The 5636-nt window shown below is 34.7% G+C and overlaps 1 long non-coding RNA gene across 1 annotated transcript; it reads left to right on the forward strand.

The window, feature by feature from the left end:
* The first annotated feature begins 2623 nt into the window (after positions 1-2623).
* Positions 2624-4330, forward strand: LOC141378297 (uncharacterized). The gene is made up of 2 exons (XR_012392442.1): positions 2624-2835; positions 3939-4330. It is a non-coding gene; the product is annotated as an uncharacterized lncRNA (long non-coding RNA).
* The last annotated feature ends 1306 nt before the right edge of the window (positions 4331-5636 follow it).

The following is a 5636-nucleotide window of genomic DNA, read 5'->3' on the forward strand; positions in this document are numbered from 1 at the left end:
CTACTACATGATCAGATTGCTTTAGTTTCTACCCACATGTGCACAGCTAGTGTTTTTCAGCCAATGATGAACTTCCGGTGAAAGGTTAATGTGACTATTTTCGATTTCACAAGGTTGTTTTTACAGCATCAATGTTGTAATTTAATTCAAATATATTTAGTTAAATAGACTTAAGCATACAATTGGTTGTTAAAACGTAAAAAGAGACGAAAGACCATTTAAACGACGGTTTCGTCATTAGCAGCAGGCTAGCGCAGAAACTTTATTGAAAATACTGGGGTAAAATTAATTTACATATTTTAAAGACATTTTAAAGAAATCAGATCTTAAATGGAGCAATTTTTGTATGGGATGACAATTCACTGGAAGCCATGGGGCAGGCTGACTGAAATTAAAAGTGTGTGTGCACATAGCCCATTGAAATTAGCTTTTGGACAATACAATGAGTTACTACATACATTCAAAATTTTTAAAAGATGTGAAATTAATTTTCAAATGGTTTATTTCCTGAGAAATTTTATTTTAAAGGCACATATTTTAATTTACATATTTTACATATCTATAAAACTGCATCAGAATACATTCAAAAATGTTTTGTTTTTACGTATAAATATTTAAATTGATTTGAAATAAGTTTTTTTTACTTAAAGTTGCTGTATGTAAGTTTTTGACTCTTCTAAAGCATAAAAATACCATAATATGTTTATCTGAAAAACAATGCTGTAGTCAGATATTCTGCTTTGAAAATGTGAAAATAAATGTTGTCTGTTTTAGTAATGCTAGTAAAGCATAGACAATGCAAAGCAGATTTCTCCTGAGTTCATTTACCCACTGACGACATCCACTTTGTGATGGCCTTTAAGGTGGTTAATGAGGTTTGTTGTTTTACCTTGGGAAGTTTGGACTGAACAGAAGCAAAGGCTACCTGATCAGCATCACATTCCTTGGAAAAAAAAACACTTGCAATCTATACGCAGTCACCTCATGCTAGTGACGCATACAATCTAGAGGGGTCTGGCTGCAGACTCGGTGCAGTGCAATCTGAGCTGCATCCGATGCTTTTTAATGCGCTCACCTAACCCAACCCCTAACCCTACCCATCACAGTGACGTCATTCGCTCCATTGAGTGCATTGAGTCTGACGTTGCATCACTGAGTAATGCAATCTCAGCTTGCATCATCAAGGCTGCATCCAGATACTATTGATAGAATCGGCAAACTCCTCCAATAAAAATAAAGGCTCGCAATGATATTTATTTATTGATCGTGGGCCACAAATATCATTGTCATGATAATAATACGATTAATCATGCAGCCCTAACCTGAGGATATCAGTTTATCCTGTTGTTCAGCTGCAAGAAATAGAAGATGTTTCAAATATATTAATTTGAGGTGTTGGTTAGAACAAAAACTCATTTTATTATGGAAAATATTCTTTCAATCGCATGTCATTGCTTTTATAGAACAAGATTTTGATCAGCCTTTAGGCTAGCACTAGACTCGCACTTCAATCTGGCAGCCTGTGCTTGCGTTTGTTTTGATCCAGGAATGTAATACCTAGTTCAACCACTGGGTGTCAAATTTACATACTGCACCTTTAACTGTTGGTTTTGGCTATATTTGACTCATGGTTTAAAACCAAGGTTTTTTTTTTTTTGAGTGATGAGAAGCTTAGCAATGTAGGATGATCATGTTAGCGATGCATCATTTAATTCAGTAAAACAAAACTATTTAAAATCATGTATAGGGTGAATTTGAGTAATCTGGGAGATTATAGTCAAGTAAAAGTACTATTACATGCCCAGAAATGTAGTGCAAGGATGTATGTGCAGCATTTTTCTGCTCAGCCAATTCTCACAGACAAGAAATATTAAAGTTGTGACAGCAGTTTGAAGGAAAATAGTAGAGAAAAAGTACTGATACAACATTAAAAATGTACTCAAGGGCAAGTAAAAGTACACATTTTTAAATCTTACCAAGTAAATTATAATCGCTGAGGAAAAACTACTCAATTACAGTTATTTGAGTATTTGTAACTTGTTACTTTACAACACTGTTAATCTGGGACACCTAAGCTTCAGTATGTTTGTTTCTGTTCTAACAACATTTAGTCAATAGGATTTTTATTATAAATTTAGCATGGACTTCATTAGGGGGTTCCACAGAGTGAGGGCAGGGCACTTGTCAATTAAGAAGCTCTCATGAAAAATGGAGACACAGGATTCTGACTAGATTAATGTTAAAGACATAAACCTGTCATGACTAAGACAATGTTCCCAATTGTTGTCAAATTGTGTTTGTGATCTGTTCAAGTATATATGTATTAAAGTGTTGAAAATATGAGTGATAATGTTGGACAGCATGGTTTGGGTAATCTGGGACAGTCTTTGAATGGGAGAAATATGCATTTATGACTTTATAAAGCTTAATGACAAAGGCTAATATATGCCATAATGAGATATTGATGTCAATGTGGACTTATGGAGGTAATTAATTTAGCATAAATCCATAATAGCTAAAAGCTAGGTAAACCAGCTAGCTATGAGATGCTACAGAGATGGTATGTATAACAAAATCTCTTTCCCACCCAATGGGCTATATGCACGCATTACTTCCGCGTTTTGTCTAAGGCCGCGGTCCAGCTTCCGGTCTGGGTGATTTTAAGCGGAGGTAAACAGTATTATGGCAGATTCGTCAATATTTACTCGCTGTTTGTGAGTAAATTATGGTCAACGATGTGCAAATGATTGTCCGAAAGTGCTCTACAACACCGCAGAGCAAAGCTTGAGAAGGGTTTCAAGTTGTATGCATCTTCCTACCTGTGCAATTATGAAGGTAAGTTCAGCTAGCCTGAAGGCTAACTTTAGCGTTCATACTCTTACGATCCGTCCATCTGCAGCTTTATCACGTAAGTAAAAATAATCATATGTGTACGTAATTCTGTCTCAAAGTGTCAGGTAAAAACAGGGCAGGAATAAGATCTCAGTGAGAGCTCATTACTACCGATAGATCTATGAAGAAATCGGAGTCTCCTCACCAGCTGAGAGTAGGACAGCATACATGTGAAGTTCTGTCCCATTCATACTTTTACTGTTCTAAAGTGACCACCACTGTTCAGTTCGGATAATTACAGAAACACAGATGCTGTCTTAGCTTGTAAGCATGATTATTAATCAAGATATATTAGGAATAAAATAATACAATGCCGTTCCATTCACAACAGACAAATAGCACTGTGTCAATGCTGAGATTTATTGCTGAAACAGTGGAGATGACAGATGCAGTGTAACAGTGTAGATAGCATGCTTTCTATTTAGTCGATAACATTGTAATTAAATGGGAGGGTGACCCAAAACAATAAGGTGTCATTAGTTAATTTCACATCAACAATTTGTCTATTTCAATATTTATTAGTTTTTTACATTAATGAACAAATGCTTATTCATTGTGCTTGTTAACTCACAATGTAATAGCTAATGTTAACAAGCATGACTTTGGATTTTTATTCATTAGTAAATTAGTTTAACAATGTTAAATATTAAATAGTTATTTTAATAGTGAGCAAATACATTAATTAATGAAACCTTATTTTAAAGTGTGACTAAAGGGAGCTACTTTTAAATCATTTAAATTAATGATTTACTGTGTAGTTTAATCTGATGATATTGCTGCAGATGCCTTGAAAAAGAAGATATTTTGAAGAAAGCTGAAAACCTGTAACCATTGACTTCCATAGTATGAAAAAGAACTACTATGAATATCAGTGGTTGCAAGTTTCCAGCTTTCTTCAAAGTATTTTTGTTTGTGTTAAACATCAGAAAGAAACTCAAACAGGTTTGGAACAAGTGAAGGATGAGGAAATAGAATTTTCAGTTTTGAGTGAACTGCCTTTAATGACTCTCTTTAAAAACCTATTAATATTCTTGTTTGTTTTCTAGGTAACATTATGAGATTCAGAGCTAAAAAATTTTATGTGTATCCTGGAGCGGACATCCGTCAGAAGATCCATGCCGTCGTCTGCTAGTTAATAGCTCCTGCTCTTGTGTGGCTGAGAGTGGGATATGCAAACATTTGGTTGCTTTGCTTTTCCAGACAGCCCATTACTCTGAAATGTGTAATGTGAGTTGTCACATGAACAATTGTTTGGAATGGATCAATTATGTGTTAAGTTCCATGAAACAGAGGGGTGATTTATTTATTTATTTAATACGTATAAACCCAAATACCTCTCTATGCACAAGTTACAGAAGAAGCACCTGATTCAAGAAAACAACTGATTCAATGTCATTTTTTCTGTTCATCTGAATAAAATATTTTTTTCAAAATGTTACATTTTTTTGACAATTTTTATTTCAAATTACATACAGTGAATTATATTTTATATGTACAGTGAATAAAATAAAGGTCTTTATTCTGAATGTAAAAATTGCACTTAGAAAGTAGCTTAAGAAATGGTTATGTATATTAATGTTCATTTTTTTTACTTCAAAGGCAATGAAAATAAACTATTATTTGCCATAAAAGCTCCTTTCTTTAAATGTCTGCATCCGGTTGGCACTCGAGCCTCGATCAGTTTTCTAGACTGAAATTGTCAGCTACACTCTTGTTTTTTTCTGTTTCTGTAAAATTCTCACGTTTAATATCAACAACCCACCTCTTCTGCACGACTTTGTCTTTTGGAAACGTGTGGAAACTAAGGTAAGAGTTCAATTTTTGACGCTGTGCATTGCTGAACACAGCAGTGGTATCTACAAGTACTGTTCTCACGTCTTTGAAATGACACTTTTAAACGTTTAGATGTCATATTTATGTAGCTGACATAAACATATATAAGTGGGCTATAATGGCATAAAACATTAAGACAACTGTCCAAAACATTACTCGTTTTTATCAGTAGCGCTCCTGTTGTAGCACTGTACTGTACGATCGGCGGAAGTTGGCTCGGGGTCTTAAATTTTACCGGAAATGCGTCACGCGCCGCCGTGCATAGAGCTCTCTCTCACACACGCTATAATTTTTTTGTTAATATTTATTTTGCATGTTACTCAGTTTAAGCCACAGCTCTCTCTAGTGGTGGAAGATAGATAAGACAGACGGAATTAATCTAATGTTTTTCTTGTCCACCCCTTTTCCCGCTCTTTCTAGGAACTGAAGACAGCCTGGTTTCAATTCAGACTCCAAAATAAAGCAGTCACCACACACTAAATAAACTTTGAAGAGTTCGCCGAAAATTAACTTTCTATCAACATTTACTCACCTTAAAGTCGTCCCAGACGTTCATCTTCAGAACACAAACAAAACTTTACATAAAATATATTTTCTGTCTACTCAATCAAGTCTATTCCGCCAATATAGGCTATACGTATAGTACTCTATGACACTTCAATATGTAAAAAAAAAAAAAAAGATTTTAAAAATCCAGATTTATCTTTAACGTACAGTAATGACGGGAATCTTTGACGTTCATTCTTGTGAGACACGCGTGGTACTGCTTCAGCAAGAATGAGGTTTGTTCTCGTGCTTCAAGCAGGTGTTGTCCAGCTTTTGTTTGTGTTCATTGATTAATGTTTAACGTTATAGGCAAATTAATGCTTTTCATTGTACAATTGAACAAACCTTAAAGAGTTTTCTTTACT

Source organism: Danio rerio, chromosome 16 (assembly GCF_049306965.1).
Source record: "Danio rerio strain Tuebingen ecotype United States chromosome 16, GRCz12tu, whole genome shotgun sequence".
NCBI classification, from domain to species: Eukaryota; Metazoa; Chordata; class Actinopteri; order Cypriniformes; family Danionidae; genus Danio; species Danio rerio.